The sequence below is a fragment of the Dasypus novemcinctus genome, chromosome 25 (assembly GCF_030445035.2).
Source record: "Dasypus novemcinctus isolate mDasNov1 chromosome 25, mDasNov1.1.hap2, whole genome shotgun sequence".
Lineage (NCBI taxonomy): Eukaryota > Metazoa > Chordata > Mammalia > Cingulata > Dasypodidae > Dasypus > Dasypus novemcinctus.
Genome location: NC_080697.1, coordinates 37,565,382 through 37,587,439, shown reverse-complemented (window position 1 = coordinate 37,587,439; position 22,058 = coordinate 37,565,382). Strand labels below are relative to the sequence as shown.

Here is a 22,058-nt window from a genome sequence, read left to right as displayed (position 1 = left end):
GCCTAGTAACCATGAAGAAGGAGTTTGGGTTACACCATAGCCATGGGAGTAAAGAGGAGGTTAACGAGATAGCATAGTATCTGTTCCCCATTATGGCTGGAACTAGAGTCAGGAAAAGACAGAAATCTTGTGAATCTCGATGTTGTGGTGCCGTCCAGTGGCTCCACTCCCGAAGAGGTAAGGACAAACAGAGCAAGACAACACACAGTAACTGCTCTGGAGACACAGGCTGGTGGCATAGGTCTGATTTATTGAGGAAATGTAGTAGCTTTTATAGACCATGAGGCAATGTGCAAGCAGCTTACTGGCTATGCTAATTTAGTGAGGCTGATTGGTTCATGTGCTCTAGTTGCTGGGGGGAAGGCAGATTTCCAAAGGACATGCCCAGGTATGCCCCGGCGCCATCTTTTGGGTGGAACCCCAAAGGCCTTATAGTTAGAGAGGTTTTCCTACGTCTAACAAGGCATCAGCAGCTTGCCCACAATTCCCCCTTTTTTCTTTTATTAGAGGCAAGACGAAGCGCCGGTGTTGTTTTGTGCCAAGGTGACTGTGCCTGTCTTAGGTTGTCTTCCTCTGAGGATCTTACCTGTCATTGGCTACCAGTCAAGCTCTCTGGCACGGTGTTTATCTCTGCATTTTTTGCAGGACTGCAAGGCCAAAGATATTCGCGGCTTGAGAAACGGTTTCTGCAGTGCCTTCTTCTGCTTCTAGAGTGCTGACCATAGCCTGCTGGACAGGTACTAAAGTTTTAACATCTTTGCGGAGGTTTTGCACTTTGCACAGTACATGTCATATACAGAGTATACACATTAGAAGATCAGATCCAATGATAACAAATGTTATGAGATTAGAGGGAGTGAAAAGGGATAGAAGGTTAGCTAGAATATTAGTGATCAGTGTGGTGTTTATGGTAGTCACTCGGGTGCTGTTAAGGGTTAGAATTTGATGGGTGAGCTGAGTGGTTAAATTTAAGAAGTCATTGTTCCAATGTCTGAGTAGGGTTTGTTTTAACATTGTTCTGGCTGCAGTAAAGTTTGCTATGCCATTGGTGGCACTGATGGGGGTAACACAAATGTGTGGATAATTAATGTCACAGGGCAGTCTTGTCAGTTGCATTATCATTTGTACTTCTTCTTCTAGTAAATCTATTTGTTGTTGTACATTAAGTAGGCCGCCATGAATATGATTATTGAGCAGGTTTTGTGTTTGCAAGGGGGTGGCCATTTTTTCTACTAAGTTGTTTATTGTGTTAGCATTGGAACTGGATTGGACTATAGAAGTGATACTAGTGGCAGCGGCTGCTAGGCTAGCTATAATAGCTGCGATGAGAGCTACAACTACACCAACTGCTCTTTTTTGCTTAAAATGTAAGTGCATAATTAATTCAGAAGGGCCAGTCCACTCAGTAGCATTACTGGGAACCCATATTAAGGAGGGAATTCTAACAGTAATAGCATAGGGATGCTTGGTATGGTTCCAGCAATTAGAAAGGACACAATGGGTGATGTTACAGCCAAAAGATTGGTTGCTTGAGTCTATAAAAAGAAAGCGAAGAGTTACGCAGGGTAAGGCACGCACAGAGAGGGTGGCGTTTGCAGTCTTATTGAGGCTGGCTGCCCAGTCTGAGTCATTCGTGTGTGAAGAAACCCAAGTTCCATTAGTGAGTGTGGCATTCATCATTATGAATGGACGAAGATGTAAGCAGGCATTTTCTCCGCAGAGCATCCATTTTCTAAAAACTGTTCTCACGGCATAGCAGGGGTCGCGGCCTTGATTTGGATGTACCATGGCTGGAAGGGCAGGGCTCGAGGTCCAGAGGAATGGAGTGATCCAAAGGAGTGTGCCTGAAGCGGTGTGAGCAATTATTAAGAGAAGGATACACCCGATGAATAAGGGTGGTCCTGGTGCCTGTAATTGATGCAAGAGTCTGGAATCATTCTTTCTCCTCGGTATTTTGGTGTTGTGTATCGACTTCATCTCTGGCGGCTGGTCGAACAAGCTGGCTAGGGACCCAGATTGGCTGTTGTGCGTTCTCTGGAAAAACACAAGCATACCCTCATCTCTGGGTTAATAGGGGATGGGGCCCTTGCCATGCATTTGTAAAGGGGTCTTTCCATCTAACTAATGGCATGGGGGTTGGAGTATTTCTAAGTCTTCCCCAGTGTCTGACTGCTGGGGTACAGCGTTCATTGTCAAATGTGAGAAAATTCATAGTGATTAAAGTCTTATTTAGAACATCCCTGGGGGTGTCTCGGGGATATTGCCCCTTCATTTTTTTTATTTGGTTTTTAAGCATGAAGTGGGTGCGTTCTATGATAGCTTGGCCCTGGGGATTGTATGGGATACCAGTTTTGTGTGTGATGCGCCATGAGGCACAGAAATTTTGGAAGGATTTAGAAGCACAGCAAGGTCCATTATCAGTCTTTATGGTCCATTTGGTTGAAGGCTTAAAGGCAAGCAGTAATGACATGTCTTGAAGTTTCTCCTGCAAGAGCAGTGGCAAAGGTGTATTTTGAAAAGGTGTCTACTATGACATGCAGAAATTTAGTTTTTCCCAAAATAGGTATGTGTGTGACATCCATTAGCCAAATGGCATTCAGACGGAGGCCACGAGGATTTATTCCCTGAGGTTGAAGGGGGCCTAATGGAAGGAGAGGGCCACATTGTTTACATGCATGAGTGAGGTGTTTGCATTGCTGCTGTGTTAAGGAGGGGAAGAGATGATGGAGAGAAAGAGCGGACATGTGAAACTTTGCATAAAGAAGTCTTGCCTGGTCTAGGTCTGTGGTTAATAATTTTACCACGAGTGAGGAATCGGCTAAGGCATTGCTGCTGGCAAGAGGTCCTGGGAGTCCAGTGTGGGAACGAATATGTTGGATGAACCAGGAATGTTTGCGATTTTCAAGGAGGGATTTCAAAAAAAGCAACATATTATCTTGAATGGTCATTTTGTTTTTAAGGACTGCATGTGGCAGCGCACAGATAGTATTAGCCACATATGCACTGTCAGTGAAGATATTGACAGGGATGGATTTGTGATGTAGGAAAACTTGGAGGAGAGCCCGTAGTTCTCCTTGTTGAATAGAGCCGGGATGTTGCTCGACGTGGATGGAATCTGAGGTGCTGAGGGATTTTACTACTATAGAAAAGTGAGTTTTGTTAGCATCGGTAAAGATTGTAGCAGCGTGAGGGATAAAAGTTATAGGAAAGGAATGAGAGGAGAGAATAAATGGAAGAAGAATCATGGCAGTGATGAGTTTGTCTTTTGGCAAATGGTTATCATGTTGACCTGTGAATCCTGATAGGAGAGTTTGCATGTTCAAATCAGTTTGGGAAAGAGGTAGTATTTGTTCTTGAGTGAATGGTAGAACTAAGGTGTCGGGTTCAATGCCATACAAGAGAACAGCTGTTTTTCTGAGTTTTCTCCCAAGGAAACATATGGCATCACAATAAGAGGTAATTTTACCTAAATGACTAAAAGATAAGTGTACCCAAAAGAGGGGGGAATCATGATATAGAAGACTCGTGGGCGTCCCAGGGGAGTTAATGACTAGAGCGGAAAGAGGGAGTTTTGGTTGAAAACAGGCTTGGTGAAGATTTTTAATTCTGTCATTTATGAGGCTCAGGCAGGCTCTTTCGGTGCTGGCCACCACTCAGATGAGGACGCAACCAATTGATATCACCACAGAGGCGCTGAAGCACATTAAGAGTACATTTATGGGACAAAACAATAGTGGGGACAGCAGGACTGATAAAGCTCATGATGGTATAGCCTAAGAAGGTGTAAGGCGGGTAGTTTCATACTTTTTCAGGTGACATGGTGAGGCCCCATGTAGAAGAGATTTCAAGCAGAATTGTAGGTGAATTGGGTCTGGGTGAGCAATGAGGATGTCGTCCATATAATGAACAATTTGACAAAACTGAGAAAGGGGACGGGTGGCTTCACTAATGAATATTTGGCACATAGCTGGACTGTTTTTCATTCCATGCGGGAGTACTTTCCACTGATAACGTTATAGGGAGATTGAATTATTTGTGACGGGTACGGAAAAGGCAAAGTATTGACGGTCGTCCTCATGAAGAGGAATGGAAAAGAAACAATCTTTGAGGTCTATTGCAATAATGTGGTAATCACATGGGATGGCTGAAGGATGAGGAAGGCCTGGTTGCGGGGAGCCAATCTTTGTCATATGAGCATTAATATTTCTGAGGTAATGTAGTAGCCTCCATTTAGCAGATTTGTTTGAATCACAAAGATAGGAGAATTATGAGGACTAGTAGAGGATTCTATGTGCTGCAAGTTCAATTGTTCTTGCACAAGGAGTTTTAGTTGTTCTAATTTTACTCGAGGCAGTGACCACTGGTCCGTCCAAATAGAGTTTTGCATTTTCCATGTTAATCTTATAGGTTTTGGTTTGGATAAAGTAAATAAAGGCAGACAGCCAGTGGCCTTTATGGTTGGGGGTAATTTGTAGGATTAGTAGTGAGGACGGCTTCCACTTTGGGGAGAATGTCACGCCCCCAAAGTGTATGAGTAAGGTTGGGTAACACAAGGGGGCGGAAGGTGCCTGTTCTGCCATCCGGGTCTGTCCAAGTCAATGTTGATGTAAGCTGGTGTGAGGGTCTTAGGCCTCCCACACCTTGAACTAGGGGACCTAGTTTTAACGGCCATGAAGGATCTGTGTCAGAAGAGCAGAGGACAGATAAGCCAGCTCCGGTGTCTATTTGCCCAGTAATGGACTTACCATGCACTACGAGAGTGAGAAATGTTTTACCTTGGGTAATGGGGATAGTCCAAAAAATGTCGGGTGGGGAGCCTTCTCAGAGGAGGAAAAATTACCCATTCCGAGGGTCACTTACCGACTGCAACGCTGAGCTGCACTTGATAGCTCACTGATATTGTCTCCGGGGTTTTCAGGTCCCTGGTTGGGTGCCAGATGTTGCGGTGCAGTCCAGGGGCTCCGCTCTGGAAGAGGTAAGGACGAACAGAGCAAGACAACACACAGTAACCACTCTGGAGATACAGGCTGGTGGCACAGGTCTGATTTATTGAGGAAGTGTAGTAGCTTTTATAGAGTGTGAGGCAACATGCAAGCAGCTTACTGGCTATGCTAATTTAGCGAGGCTGATTGGTTCATGCTCTCTACTTGCTGGGGGGAAGGCAGATTTCCAAGGGGCATGCCCAGGCATATCCACCGAATGCCTTGGCACCATCTTTTGGGTGGAACCCCAAAGGCCTTATATTTAGAGAGGTTTTCCTATGTCTAACAAGGCATCAGCAGCTTGCCCACATCTGGACACCAGCATAGATGTTTAAAGACCCAATTAACTGAGAATGCCAAAGCAATGGTAAAGAGGGCATTCTTTGACCTTTGTCCAGGTCCATGTACCCCCTGCTGCCACCTCTACCTGGTGGTTTGTGGGGCTCCTGGTGCTTTGCCACAAACAGTGAATTTACTACCAGGGTTCCTTGATACTGTGGCAATAACAAGCCTCCTTCAAGAGGTTCCTTGTGCAGCAGATCTCAATAGTGTGAGTTAAGCAGGTAAAGAAGAACATGGAAAAGGCATTATCGTAGCCAGAGTTAGTTTCCTTAGAAATATATCAGCAGCTGCAGGGAGCTGTGGCTGTCCGTAGTCACAAGTTGATGAAGCTGAAAATCCAGTTATGATAATGAGAGAAGTAGAATGAATGAGGTTGAAGGAGAGCATATGCTATTTTACTGTCACAGAAGGATTGTCCATTTCCATCCATCAGCCATGGGTTCTTAAACATATAAGGATAGTTGGTTCTTAGACCAAATTTGAGTCAGTATCCACAGTTTCTTATTGTCAGAATGAGCTTTAAGATTACCTAGTTAATGATATGGAAGCAAGTGGAGAACTTGAAAATTGTCCACTCAACTCCCCATAGGAATACCCATCTCTCCATTTATAAGGGAGGGAAGCTGAGGAACAGAAAGCCTAGCAAAAACCTGATGATGCTGCCCAAACTACAAACCCCATCCTGTGTTCTTCATTAGGCCACAGTATTTTCCCAGGGAGGACTTGAGAGTAGGCACCTTTAATCAATATCTTTCAGAAAAGCTTAATAGATTTTCTTTCTCAGCTTTCAGAAGACATTATTTCCAGGCTGTGAAAAAGCATGGTGAATTTCCATTTAAATATACAATATTTTTTCAACAGCAACAACCAAAAACTGCTCCTTTCAGGATAATGTGCCAACCTATTTTCCTCTTTCTGTATCTATTGGGCCATGCAGTATTCACTGAAATTTTAGAAACTATAATTCCTTCCCTGGGTAAAATAGTAAAAAAGAACAGCATGCCAGGACAAGTGGCCTGTGCTGAGAGCCACTAACTCACAGTAAAATAACTACTTGAGTATATAAATTAAGTGTTTGAAAGAGAGTACAAGATAAATTGATATAATGATAAATTAGCCTGAATTTTAAAATAAGATTTAAAAAGTAAGCATTGATACAAGTTTTCTCAACGTTATTACACAGTCATTTCTTTCTCTCCTAAGGGTGCAAAACTTTACATCCAATATAACCATATCCATGCCATCCCTTCTCCACTATCTTTCAAGACTTTGCTGCATCAACTTTCTGTTCTCTTTTTATATCTTCTGCCTTTTTCTTTATATCAGCTCCTTTATCTGAGCTTACAAACTTACTCCAGTTTCCCCAGGCCAAGGGTTAAATGGAAAAAAAACCAGAAGAAAAAACAACCAGTCTTGGATTCGACCTTGGTCAAACTGTTTCACTTCCTTCCTTCTGATTCTAGAAAGGCAGCCAGAAGAGAGAAAACCCACAAGCAGCAAAGTCAATGAACCAGAGCTGAGAGAGCTGACTGGTGGTAAGAAATTGGTCACTCCAGACTGGGTTTCCAAGCAAGAAACCTTACTTACTCTATGCACAGTACATCTGGGTAACTATTTGGGGCACACCTGCGTCTTTCTGGAACTGATCCAAATACATGGCAGAGGCAGCCGAAGTGGACTGTTTTTTCCTGGGCAAAAAGGAAGAGTTCATGAAGATGCCAGAAGACCCAAACATGTCCTGTTGAGGAGAGAAGACATTCTTCTACTTACACACATCTTCTTTCCCAAACATAGATTGTTTTGGCAAATGATTTTTGAGCACCTCAAGTCTATGAAACCCTATGAAACCCTCAAGTCTATGAAACCCACTGCTAGGGGCAGTGGACCTAAAAATAAAAGATATAATTCTGTCTGATATAAAGGAGTCAATATTCATGAGAGAGGGACAGGGATTTCAACAGGCACATGTACCAACCTTCAAGGAAAGCTGCAGATGCTTTGGAAACACAGAAGTTTGCCTAACCTGTCTAGGGAACAAAGGTGGAGGCCTCTCAGAAAAGTCTGTGCCTTGGCTCAACTTTGGAGGGCATGGGGTGAGCCAGAAGGAGATTGAGAAAGGAAAAGAGGAGAAGGAAACCCAAAAGATGGAGGGAGAATTGTAAGTAGTCACCTAACTCCAAGTGTTCTTCATCACGCCCTACATTCCCACTCTCTCTAGAGTCCATTATTCTACCTCTGACATTTCTATACTTTACTCCCTGTTATGTTTAGTATTTCATTATAGCTTAATCTTCTTAAAACCAGGAGTTAAGCCTGCTCTAACATGGAAAGAAAAAGCTAATAAGCACAGACAGAGTAGTTGCTTATATATCTATCCACAAGAACAATAAGTCATGCTGTAGCAACCAAAATTGACAATGACAGGTGTGCTTCCAAGGCTTCCCAAACACATATAGGAGAAAGCCCAATGTCATGGAAACCTAGTAGAATGATTGTATTAGTGGAAAATTGGAGTGCAAATTACAAGAGGTTAAAAAAGAGAGATGAAGAAGCCAAGCACTCTCTAATGAATATACTACACTTTTGAAGGAATGATGAAGGATCTGGAAATGAAAACAAAATGAATATTGCATCTTTAGAAATCAATAAATCTAAACACAAGATATGGAACTTTAGCTAACCATCAGATTGATGAGGACAGAAAAAGGAAAGAAAAACATTATTTAAGTACTGCACTTAATAGCTTCCGTGATACAACCTAAGGCTATAACACTCAAGAATCCAATGAATTTGATCAATATGGCCAAAAGGGTTGAATAATATATTTCCCAATCCACCTAACATTCACCCCAAAATACAGGAAACATCATTGTCATTATCAGTTTACTTAAACCTTTTTCAGTTAATGTAATATATGGGAATTCCTCAGCCAAAAAGATGTCCTATATTTCTTAGCAATATCTTCATATATTGCAAACCTAATTAATTCGAAATCTATTTTGTCTGGTCTCTTGTGTTCTAAATTAATGAGATTTTAGGTCTGTCTATCTGGATAAAAGCCTCGAGTCTCTCCTTCATTTCCTCAGGTGCTCATAGCCCAAAAGCCTTCCAACTAGAAAAATAAAACAGAAAATAATTCTTTATATTTGATAACATGTTAGAACCATGCATCTAAATTTCAAAGAAAAGGTCAAAGCATATAATTAATGTGCCATTTCTCAGTTAAAATACTTTTATTAAATCTGCCTTCATCTCCACTGTCTCTCCACCCACTGCCATAGCTTAGCACTCACCATCCTTCCCCCGATTATTTTTCATCTTCTCCCTTGGTTTCTCAGTTGTCTACCCCATCCTACTCTGTAATCCCCCCTTACTTTAGTCTGAGCACTCACTTTAAAATGTATAGCCATTTGCACATATTAGTAGTCCCTTGTTCCTAAAGGAGGAGCAAACTCCTTAGCATGATACAATGATTTCCATAATCGAGCTCTCATCTGCCTCCATTGCCCAGCTCATCAGCCAAGTGACATCCTTAACCCAGAGAGCAACTATAAGATTTGAAGTTACTTTAATATTCTGCCCCATCTTCCTGCTCTTTGTCCACTACTACTTCTGCCCAGCCTGCCCCTCCACGCCTCTTTGCTTGTTAAACTTCTGCTTGTCCATCAAATTCAGTTTTAACCTCCCTCCTCTGGGGTGTCTTTGCATTTCTGCCCAGACAGAGTTAGGACTCTCTGGCCTGCTTTCCAAGGTAGCACAGAACTCCACTTGCTATATTTATTTGTAAGTATTTATCTGCTTTTCTGTCTCGTCCATGTGAGTGATAAGATCCAGGGGTCAAGGGTTAAGTTTATTTATTTTTACTCGCTTTTTTCCAGGGTGTGTTATAATAAGCGCTTCTAAAATATTTGTTAAAGTAATGGAATGAAGGAAAGAAAGAGTCTATACTCCAGTGCTCGACCCTGGTCTCCCACATTAGTTAAAGTCGGGAAGGTTTTGCCCTTCAGGCGTTATACTTTGTGTCCCTGATATCTTTTATAGGTTGTCTTTTGTGAACTTTTACAGCTGATTCACCCCATGTGTACAAGCTGGGGGCAGAGGAGTGGGATGGCACTGACCTCAATATTATTATCCAGAGGCTCCAGACCATAGGTCCACCCTCACTCGCCAATATCCCTGGTTCCTTGGCTCATACTTGAGCCTGTCTCTTCTGTATTTCTGGTCAAATGGCCTCTCTAAGAATTTATTAATGCCTCATTAGAGAGAGATGAGAATAATAGAGGTGACAGCAGCTTGTGCTGGTTATCACAGGCCATGATTGATCACATTCAATGACATAGACCCTCTACAGGAGAACCTTCTCTCCCTCCACCTGCCTCAGAGAGCAGGACTGTGTTGGACAGAGGACAGAGGACATGGCCTGTTACAAGGAGCCCCTTTCCCAGCTCCGCATCGAGAACTCAGAAGCAGAGGAAGTACTGGGATGCACTAGGAAAATCAACAATGAGAAAATTAACCTGACTGTGGTATTTTTCTAAAGCACATTATCTGAAATTCCATTGAGTCCCATGAGGCCAGCTCTTCTGCTTTAATATCCTCTCCTACAGGGGCTGCTGATGTCCAAGGGTGGTAAAAATGTATCTCATGGGCTTAGAATTCCAACAATCTTTTAAATGATTATTCAGTTCTGTGTGGGTGTTGGGGATAGATAGATAAGATAGATAGATAGATAGATAGATAGATAGATAGATAGATAGATAGACGATAAATAAAGTGGACTCTGTTGAACTCACATCAGATATATAATTCTGAATATTCTCAGATCAGATATTTAATCATATAAAACATATCATCTATCCTTTTTTAATTTTTAAAAAAATACTTAGATTATACAAGTGTCACATTAAAAATAAAGGGATTCCCATATGCCTCACTCCCCACACCTTCCACATTTTCTCACATTAACAACATCCTTCATTAATGAGGCACACTCATTGCAATTGATGGACACATTTTGGAGCATTGTCACTAAGTGTGCATGAAAGTTTGTATTGTTATCATCTTTCCTTGAGTCTTGATTGATATGCATAACCTGGAACCATGCTATCACATGATTTAGAATTATAAGCACAAAGAAAGTTATATTTTTGTCTACCAAGTGCAAAGTATTTATGTAACTCATTTCATTCTTCCTGTATTTTGGTTTTATTGTCCCCAGTTTTGTGGATGAGAAAATGGAGCCTCAGGAAAATAAAATGACTTGCACAAAGTTATCCAGCTGGTAAGGAACAGAGTTGACTTTGAGAGCTAGCTCTGCAGGACCCACAACCTTTCGCTTTCTACCCAACTTCATTGTTATTGCTAGGTGGAGGTAACTCAGGTACTAACTCAGTGTTAGTATCAAAAGGATGTGGATAGGTTACAATCTTACTTGGAATCAAGTATCATATTTTTGGAACCCCAAAGCAAAACATATGCATTCTATGGGATAAAATTTGTGAAATAAAGAATTGCCCCACATACCTCCTAACCCTTCCACCAAAAAAAAATCTTATCAGCAAGATGAGGGCACATTTCAAAATTTCTTTTGAGAAAACTCTATCAGGCTAGGTGTAATAAAGGTTGAATTGCAATATTTGATTGACTCATAAGAATAGCAACTTCTCTCAGGTAAAAGGAAAGAAGGAAGAAGGGAAAGAATGGAAAGGGATATCAAGAAACAGTGCGATGTGATAGAAAGCATAAATTTGGCTTTGGAGAGACCTGGTCTCAAATTCTTGCATCATCACATATATTTGACCTCCAGTTACTTGACATTCCTAATTCCAGTTTCCTCACCTATATACAAAGATAATAAAATTTCCCTCATAAGATAATTAAGGAGTTAAATAAGAAAATATATATAAACATAGTATTTACTTAATAGAGTTACTACCATGTTATTTGTCCAAATGAAATCATCTTATCAAGAATTTCCCTTGAATATGATTAACTGGCCTCTTCTGTAAAACTCAAATTATCAGTTCTAGTCTTGCTTGATCCAAGGCCTCCAACCCTGAGCCATTTCTGTGGCTAAGGAAATCACAGTTAAAACAGATATAGGGATTTAGTGTTGTCAAAAGTTTTGTTACTGGCACCCATCACACATGAACATCAAAAAGAAATAAAAAATAAAAACTGATAGTTCAGAAATAAACCCTCACATCTATGGTCAATTGATTCTTGACAAGGCTGCCAAGTCCACTCAAAAGAGAGATTGAAAGGAAAGAATAGTCCCTTCAACAAATGGTACTGGGAGAACTGGATCTATATGTAAAAGAATCGAAGAGGATCACTATATCATGCCATATATAAAAGTAACCTCAAAATGGATCAAAGACCTAAATATAAGAACCAGGACATGGCCTAAAAAGCATGTGAAAAAATGCTCAAAATCACTAACTACTAGGTAGATGCAAATCAAAACCACAGCGAGATCTCATTTCACACCCACTAGAATGTCCACCATTAAAAGGACAGAAGACTACAAGCTTTGGAGAGAATGTGGAAAAATAGGAACACTCATTCATGGCCAGTAGGACTGTAAAATGGTGCAGCTCCATTTTGGAAGATAGTTTGGCAGTTTCTCAGGAAGCTAAGTGTAAAATGACCATATGATCCAGCCATTCTGCTAGTAGGTATATACCCAGAAGAACTGAAAGCAGGAACTCAAACAGATATTTACACACCAATGTTCACAGTAGTATTATTCACAATTGCGAAAAACTGGAAGTAATCCAATGTCCATCAACTGATGAATGGATAAAGAAAATGTGATCTGTACATGCAATGGAATATTATTTAGCAATAAAAACCGAAATCCTGATGCCTAAAACAACATGGATGAATCTTGATGACATTATGTTGCATAAAATAAGCCATACACAAAAGAACACATATTATATGATCTCACTGTTATGAAGTAATTATAATAAGCAAACTCATAGAGTTAGAATCTAGAATATAAATAACCAGTAGAAATATTGGAATTAGAGAATAGCGATTTGATGTTTAACTTTCACAGAATTTATATTTAGGCTGATGGTAAAGTTTTGGAAACGAATGGTGGCGATGGTAGCACTTTACTGTGAGTATGATCAACAGCACTGACCTGTATAGTGAATATAGTTAGAAGGGGAAACTTCAGGATTTACATATTACTAGAATAAAAATTAAAAGATAAAATATAGTTCTGTACAACAGTGAGCTCTATTGGTGATGATAGACTGTAATTAATAGTACAAATATAATAATGTTCATTCATGAATTATAATAATGTTCAATGCTAGTACAAGGTGTTAGTAATTGGGTGGTATATGAGAAAATACAGTTAATGTAAATAATGGATGATGTAACTATTTAATAATCTTTTATCAATTGTAATAAAGGTAATTACTGTTAAACAAATAGTGCAATTATTTAAAAAATGACATCGACAATTGTAACAAACGTTCCACACCAATGAAACTGTTGGTGGAAGGTGATATATGGGAGTCCTGTATGTTATGTATGATCATTCTGTAAACTCACAGATTCTCTAGTAAAAAAAAAAAATCAAGAAGAAGTCAACTTTTATTGGGATTAAACATAGTGAATTAGGAGGTAATTTTAATTTTATATAACTAAATGTAAAGTTATATAAAAATTTAATTCCAACATAAAGGTGCTAATTAGAGCATCTCAATTATTCAAAGACTTCTTTAGCACTCTATAGAACTAGTTTTTATACTTTATTCATTAGCAATTCATTTACTACCACTTATCACTTATATAAAACAAATTACCTAAGAATTAGATGAATGATGATAGATTAGATAGATAGGTAGACAGATAAGTAGGTAGATAGATAGAAGATAGATATAGATGGTAGGCCAAAGAACTCATCTCAAAAAGGAAGGTAGAGATAGAGACAAAGAGAAACATGGAAAGCTTAGGTTGAATTCAACTAATTCAGATACAAATACGGTTACTATGTTTGGTTGAAGAAGAGAACAAACAATCTGGAATCATGCCTGCTGAAAGTCTCCTCTTTGCCAACCACCCCTCCCCTATTCCTTCCACAGAACTCCCAGTAGGAATTGGAAAGAGAGAAGCACAGTTAGAAAAGTCTGGCCAATAGAAACCATTTCAATGGTTTCTTTTGGTGGCAGAAGGCCTTGCAGGATGAGCCTGATTCCCTCAGTTCCAACATCACCTCCCAGCTATATCAAGTTTGGTGTCTTCTTGCTCTCCCCTACTTACCATGAGCTCTCATGACTCCACGCATATACCTCTGCTTTTCCCATTTTCTGGATTGTCTTCCTAAATACCAACTACTTGTCCAAAAAGCAAGAGCTATCCTTGTTCTGCTCATGTCCTAACTCTTCTATGAAAAGAGTCTCCATATTCTTAGTACCTTCCTCCTCTCCCACAGCACTTTATTCTTACTTCCACATGGGCAATGTTCATAATGCACTGTCAACTCTTCATCTGTCTCCTAAGTAAACAATGAACTTATTCAGGTAAGGACTAGGTCTTATTATCTTTTATCCTTATCACAGAGATTAGCATATAGTAGGTGCTAGTAAATTTTAAATGAGTAGTAAACAAATGACCCTGAGGAGTGAGGATTTAGTGGTTTTACTAGCAAATATAATATCAGTGCGTCCATGAGAACAGTGTGACATGACAAGAATTTGAAGGAGTCATTTTATAGAAAAAGCACAATTTGGGGAAACAGGTATACTTTGCTCAAATTTAGGATCTTGGCTTTAAACAACTGATTGAATTTATGTCTCAATTCTTATCTACGAAAATGAGGATGAGGACAAAACTCATCTTGTAGGCTGGTTATAAGGGTTAAGTGAATTGGTAAGTGGGAAAATACCTGGCTCATGTCAAATATTTAGTAAATGATAACAAAATAGTGTGATGGTGAAAAACTCAGACTCTGGGGCCAGACAGCAACCACCTCTAACTGTGATACCTATGGTAAGGAGCCTCAGGTTCCTTATCTGTGAAATGGAAATCATAGTAGCATTAGGTAATAGAGGCATCATAAGAATTAATGAGTTAACACTCATAAAGAGTGCTATACAAATGTTGGATATTATTGTCATATTCCTCAATGGAAATATTCTTCCTGCCTCCTTGTTTAGCCCCTCCCATTGAAAAAATCACATACACTTATGAGTTTGAGAGCATTATCTGCATGCCGATGTGCATGGTAGTTGGTTATATGTACTTAAGAGTGAAAATTATGGAAAGAAAGATTATTGCAATAGAGTTTTTAGACAATAACTTCAAATGTGAGCAAAATGTCAACACTTCAAATGCCCCAAGAATGTTAGAGAATGTTATTTCTCTAGCAAAGTTCACCTTTGCTTGACTACAAACACTATGACTTCAAACACAAATGGGATCCAGGTCTCTGAAGGAACAGCTAGTTCCAGTGGTTTCAGACTGCAATTACAGAAATGTTTGCAGTATGTAGAATTGTTTTATGAACATGGCTGCTGGGTTTATCTCCACAAATAACACAGCCCCAAGAGCAGTGCATTTGCTGCAGAAAACATAGGTCTGTCTGTTAAACTCCCATGGGCAGAGGACTTGGAAAATTTAGGTTGGTAGCACATTGTTTTATGTGTATTTTGTCTTCCTTTCAGAGCCACTATTAACAGACTTTGTCTTACGAATGAAGTCTCATGATCAACTTTTTGACTCCAAAATCTGAATGGCAAGCTCAGAAAGAAAAAAAAATCTGTCATTGCATCGCAGGACTTTAGTTCCTGCCTCCTGGGCTGCCATAATTTATTACTAGAGCACCCCCAACCTGTCTCCCCAACTGACTACCCATCCTTCTTCCCCATGGGCTCTGGCCTCCATGTGACAGCAGGGACCACCTGCCTGCCTCTCAATTTCTCTGCCTTGGCTGTTGTCACTCTGCACAGGCTGGAGGGGGACAGCGGATGGAGCCTCCTTCTGGAGAGTCTTTGGAGAATAGACTTGGCCAAGCCAACTGGCAAATATAAGGCACTGGACAGAAGGTCGTGTGCTAGGAAGGCATGGCTATAAAAATCAGTGCAGACTTCTTGAGGGTCGGTGGAGCTGGGCACCAGCTGGGATCGGGAGAGTAACCAAAAGGCAAGGGGGGGCTCATGAGCTCTCCCTTGAGCCCTCCTGGCATCTCACAGGGAAAGAATAGGCTATGATGCTGGGCCCTCCCTGGGCACAGTGGGGGCTACCTCCTTGGTGATCACCAGCCTCTGACCTAAGGACCACTGCCTGTGCACGTCCATTCCTTCAAGAGGTTTGGAGCACTTCCAGAGAAGCAGGCTCTGTGCTAAGGGCTGGGAATATGAGGGTTCGGAAGCTCAGGGCCAGAAGAATCAGGTTTGCAGGAGAGAATATCAGAGACTCAGTGGGCAGTGAACAGAGCCTGATGGGAGGAGGGTGGGGGAGGCACAGAGGCAAGATGCTAAGCTCTGCTTTAAGGACACATAGACGCTCCAAGGATGAGAGCCCTGAGCCAGGACCTGAAGCTGCAGAGAAACTGCTGGAGACACGCAGCCAGGCCAGAAGGGAAAGAAGGGAGCAGGCAGGAGGGAAAGGCATATTTTGGAGGTGTGAAAGGGTGGGGAGGGGACTCAATACCAAAGGTGATAACTTTTAACTTAAAACCTATAAAGGTGTGTGTGCATAGAGATATGTTTGTGTTTGTGTGTGTGTATGTACACACACACAAACACAAACATATGCAGTGAAGTGCTGATAAATGCTGAACAACTGACTGGGGGTGGGGAGAGCCCTGATTTATAACATTTGCCGATTCTTGTGGTATGAATATGCAAGTCATGAGTTGGAGAAAGAGTTGTACAATTGGCTCTGGTGAGCCAGGACAAGTTAGGTCTAGCATGCCACAGTATATTTCTATAGACAATCTTTGGAATTATTTTTTAAAGTTATATTCTTTATATATAGGACCTACAGATTTCCTTCAAGCATGGGCATTTGTTTCTGCATTGTATTGTTTTCGGTCTCCTTTTCTGTTTTTCTACAGTGGAATTAGAATTCAATCTGCTGTGATACAGTCATAATGCAGAATACTTTTCATTTTTCCATTCCCCCACTTTTTAAAGTTATCTTTTCCACCCCAAATTCAGCATTGATTTTAACAACTCCCCTTTTTTCAGTCCAAAGGATTCAACTTAAGTTTTCATAGAAACAGCTTAGGGTTTTTGTTCAAAGAGACAGATTTAATCTCTTTTCCTCCCTAAATTACCATTACAATGACACTGAAGAGGTAAAAGTAAAAAGCATAGACTTTTACTTTGGGAAGAATTGGAGAGAAAACAACATCAGAAATTGAAGTCAGAAAAGTGTGGGACTGGAAAGCATCAGCAACTGGCAGCTAATTAGTGAACTGGAGTAAGCTGGGACCTGAGAGAATGTTAAGGAGTAAGCCAGGACTAAAAAATGGTAGTGAACTTGAAGCACTGAAAGCAAAGAGGTGGGGATGGGGAGAAACATTAAAAGAGACAGATTGGTTGGGAATTTATAAAAGAAGCAATTAGACTCCTAGTTCCTACCTTTACCTGGTATCTCAGCCCAATAAGGAACTTCAATGCCCCGTCCTGGTAAGACGCTGGGGTCAACCCTAAATATGAAAATATAAGGTTCTGGATCCAGGACATCATCCATAACGAGGGGGCACGAGACCTACAATAGGGGAATTAAATGGAAGTCTGCCTACAGCCCCTGATGTTCCCTACCCCCCCCCCCATTCTTTGACTGAGAGATGAGTCAACTGGGAGGCAATCAGACAACGAACCAGAGTACTTGTCTACGGGAATGAAAGAAGTAGCTCCCTACCTGATCACACTCAACACTTAACAACCCCACAACATTCCCACACCTCCACACATGAACTCACATACTCAAACACTCCGACATACACAGTTATATGCATTCTGAGAGTTGCCAATCTGTTTCTTTTTTGATCCTTTTGATTAGACAGGAGAGGAACCCCTCAATGTGAAGGGAAGTAAGGAAAGTGGCTGGGGGGACAGCATAACAAAAAGAGAGTGAAGGCAAGAAGTATCAAAACTAAAGTTAACATCCTCTCATAAATAAGATACTGCAGATATAAGGATAGAATGCTATCTAAGAAAAAAAGAACATTGAGAGAACAAAATTCAGCTTCGTATACTAAAAGTATGATAGCTGGAATTGAAAATTTAACAGAAACACTCATTCACATTTAAATCACTTGTTTTCGTAGTCCGAAAATGGTGAAGCCCCAAGTGAGCCCAAGCTGTGCATCTCCAGAAACTCTACTTTTAAATTTACCATGTATGCATATAGACTAGGCTGGGTTACACTGCCCAGAGGAAATATTACTTTAAAAATTAGATGTGCAGAATTTGCAACACAGATAATACAAGCTGGAGTATAAGATGTTACAATATACTGGAAAATGAAATCTCAGGTCATTGGAAACATTCCAAGAAGGGGCCCAACCATAGTCCATTTGGCCTTCAAATATCTCTTTTGGTTTTCACCATCAGAAGGCTGTACTTGTCAGATCACATCTCTGAATTTTAGTGTAGAAACCTGGGTCTTACAATGTAAAAAGGACAGTTTAACTGAGCTTACTTGGGAACTGAATGAACTTCAGAATCACTGAGTCTGCCAGGTTAACTTTTCAGATAATGAAACTTCAAAGACAGGAAGTGATCAGTCCCCAAAACATACAAGAAATGAATGATCATGCTGGAGCTTGCATGCTGGTACCAATATGCACTTCTTACTTCTGCATGATTTGCAAAGGTTTCCTGGAAAAGCAGAAAATTTGGTGGAAAAGGCAGTGAGACAAAATAAGAATTTGAAGGTAGCAACCTGCCCTTTAGACTTAAATATTTCTTTAAACGTTTTCCCCAAAATTGTGTTCTTTGACCTTTTCATAAGTGCAGGGAAATTATATGTTGACACGGCACAATATGTGCATGGTGGGGTTCTGTCTGCTTAGAAAGAATATGACATAATATTTAATAATGATAACAATGCCACTATGTATGTGGAAGACCCAATAGAGCTTATGCTATCTTACCTAAGAGAATAGCTGCCATCTTTTGAACAAATATTTTAGTTATGTTGGAGAAGACTAGCACTTATCCAATAATCTTCAGAACAAATTTAGAAGGTAGATATTAACATTAGCTTTAGGAGTCTGCATCTACTTTTTCACAGATGTGGAAAATGACATTCAGATGGGTTAGGTAATTTTCTCATCTCTCACCAACTCATAAAAGGCAGGAGTTAGATTCTTTGCATATCTTTTCTTTTATCTTTTTTTTTTCTCTTCTTTTCTTTTCCTCTTCTCTTCCAATTGTACTTCTCCTTCAAAGTCCTGCTCTTTCAAGCTTGTGGGTTTCAGCTCTGGCTCCATGGGCAGTGTGAATTCACCATGACATTAACACTTCTTAAACAATTTTGCAGCAGTTGCTGTGGAAACCTTAAGAACCCTAGAGTTCTTCAAATCACAGCTCAGTGGAATATAAATGTGCATGTGAGGGAGCCAGAGATGAAGAGACAGAGCTACGGAGAAAACTGAGCTCACTGATATTTTGTTGTCTTTTTTTCTTTCTTTCTTTTTTTTTAACCAAAAGAAAGCAAAAGATGCCTCTCCATCTGAAAGTTTCACATGTCCTCTCAATTCCTCAATATGTCTTTCCCTCGAGGCTCCTGGCCCGCCCTTCCAGGAATTGGATGCCTCTCGGGCCCAGCAAAGCTGTCCCTGGCTCTAGTCTGTGCCACCCAATGTCGGCCAGATGGGACAGGCGGGAGCTGCACATGTCGCCAGCCTGCGCCAGCGCTGGAAGCACCACACAGGAACACAGATGTCTCGCTTCACCCTCTGCTACATTAGTTCCTGTCACAGCAGACTGGCTGCCCCGTAGTGGTTTGTTTTCTTGCTACTGTGGAGTGCCAAAACTAACCCAGGTTGCTTCTCCTGGCTTCTCTTTCTTTTCACACTTTCTCTTGCCCCTCTATTTTGTCCCTGGGCTTGTGAAAAAGGTCCTTGAAAAGCCACAGGACCAAGCATATTCTCTTTGCTCACTTTTCATCAAAGCGTGAGCATAGAGTGGCTTCATGCCACCCTCGGTCTCATACTTGGAGGCTTTTGGAGGTAGGACACAAAGATCACAGAATGTGGTAGCTGGAGGCACCCTGAGAGGTAGATGGCCACTTCCTATGGTTTAAAACAATGTTAGTCATGGAAACTTAATACATAAAACAGACGAAGCTCTGATAAAAGGGGAGTGGAGAAGTCCAATCCCTTCCCCCTCCATGTTCCTCCCTTCCCTTACAATGACCCCAAGTAACCTCTGCAGAACAGAGTTTGAAACCACCGATCTAACCAAGCTTCTTGCTTATGAAAAAATTGAGCTATCGGGAGGAAAATTCTGACCCAAGAGACATACGCTGACTTTTGACAGAGGCTGGCTGCCCTGTAGGTCTTTTGGTTCCCAATTCAGTGTTCTTGCAAATATCCTACCTCAGACCAAAGACATCCTGCAGAAATTGGGCATCGGACTCGGTCAACTATTGCCCACTGAGGCAAATCTTTCAGGTCACCTTTTTCTTATTATTCCCACTTGCCTTTCACTGAGCTGTTTTTTAGTGTGTGTGAATTTACATTTAGATGGAGAACATGGTCCATTTGCTAAGGTACATTTCGGTAAGTGACAAATTCCAGCATGGCAGTGCATTAGTTACAACCAATTAGGAGGAAATTATCATTGTAAAGTGCCCACATCTATTGCTCTGGGACAGAAGCCAACACGTAACATTTACTAAGTCTTACCTCATCGGGCTCAGCCGACAGTGAAAAAATTTAAATCCAATTCAATAAAATATTTGATGTAAAGCCTAAAACGTTAGGCCTATAAATTCTATTTAGTGGACCGGAAAGAAGTTACTCCATATAGCCATGCATCACTCACAACCTCTCTCCACCTTTACCGACAAGAACGGAGAGCGGAAAACCGTCATTTTTTTTCAGAAGACAAGCCGGCTTGTGTTCAAATCCCAGCTCTGTCATGTATAAGACATATGCTCTTGAGATCGTGCATTTTCTTATGTATTAAACAGAGATAGTTCACACATACTTTGCAAGGCAGTTAGATTTAAAATGGTTAAAGGTTAAAGGATCTTGAGTGTTTACCTATAACACAGTAACATCACAATAAATTATGGCTATTATTACTATATTAGCAATTCCTTCATATTAGGGGTAGTGCTATTTATTAAAGCAGATAATGAACCATTGCAGCTAATGAGTATTTAGGGGCCAACTATAGACTGCACATTTTACTACATGTTAAGTAGATTTCAAAGAGTTACAAAATATAGCTCTTGCCATCAAATTAACTTACTAGATAGGTGAAGAAAAATATTAACATATATTCTAAAACCCATGTAATTTAAGATGGATTAAAGATTAGGAGTAAAAATGCAACCATAAACTAGAAGAAAACTAGGAAATAAAAATAACTATCTTGGAGTTGGAAAGCCTTTCCTAGAAAAACAAAAAGACCAAGCCTATAACAAAAGATTAATAAATTTTGAAAGATTTATTTTTTATTTATTTCTCTCCACCACCGCCCCCTCCCCCAGTTGTCTGCTCTCAGTGTCCATTCACTATGTGTTCTTCTGTGTCCACTTGTATTCTTGTCAGCAGCACTGGGAATCTGTTTCTCTTTTTGTTGCATCATCTTGCTGCATCAGCTCTCCATGTGTGCGGCACCACTCCTGGGTAGGATGTGCTTTTTTCACGCAGGTCGGCTCTCCTTGCAGGGGTGCACTCCTTGCACATGGGGTTCTTCTATACAGGGGACACCCCTGCATGGCACTCCTTGCATGCGTCAGCACTGCGCGTGGGCCAGCTCATCACACAGATCAGAAGGCCTTGAGTTTGAACCCTGGGTCTCCCATATGGTAGGCGGACACTCTATCAGTTGAGCCAAATCTGCTCCCAAGATTAATAAATTTTGATATCTAGAACTAACAGGTCTTCAAGGGAAAAAAAAGCAAAAAACCAAACTAAGAAAATATGTAAAATACAAATGACACAGGACTGTACCTAAATATATGAAGAAATCTTACAAATGAATGTTTTAATAAGACTCTATAGGATAAAGGGCAATGTATGCAAACAGACCAAAAAATAAAAGACATATAAACATAAATTGATGCCTAGGATTCACTCATATTTAACAAATACAAATTGAAACAATGCAATAGGATTATTTGTTTGCCTGACTTACAAAATTTAAAACAGGGGGCAATTACATACTGTTGGTGTGACTGTAAATTGATGTAACTTGTTTGGATGCCAAATTGATTATTTTTTAACTAATTGAAAGTGAATTAAATTAATGTATTCTTTGACTCAGAGTTACATTGCTCTGCATTTATTCTGAAGACATCTTCACGGAGATGGAAAAATATGATATGTATCCACACACACACTTTGGTGTTCATCTGTAACATTCATAATTAGAACTAATGACTGGAAACTGTCTAAAGGTCCTTCAGTGACGAACCCAATAAATACATTATTACACATATTTATCTATAAAATGAGACACTATGCAGAAATGAAAATGAATGAGATAGATGGGTATATTCTCATGTAAAAAAATTCCAAAATAC

The 22,058-nt window shown here is 40.4% G+C and overlaps 1 long non-coding RNA gene across 1 annotated transcript; it reads right to left on the bottom strand.

Moving 5' to 3' along the window:
• Positions 1–1,397: 1,397 nt before the first annotated feature.
• LOC131275997 (uncharacterized) lies at positions 1,398–18,126 on the bottom strand. Its single transcript, XR_009183468.1, has 3 exons — positions 17,997–18,126; positions 4,861–4,966; positions 1,398–2,034 (listed from the first exon to the last, which is right to left on the bottom strand). It is a non-coding gene; the product is annotated as an uncharacterized lncRNA (long non-coding RNA).
• Positions 18,127–22,058: the final 3,932 nt, after the last annotated feature.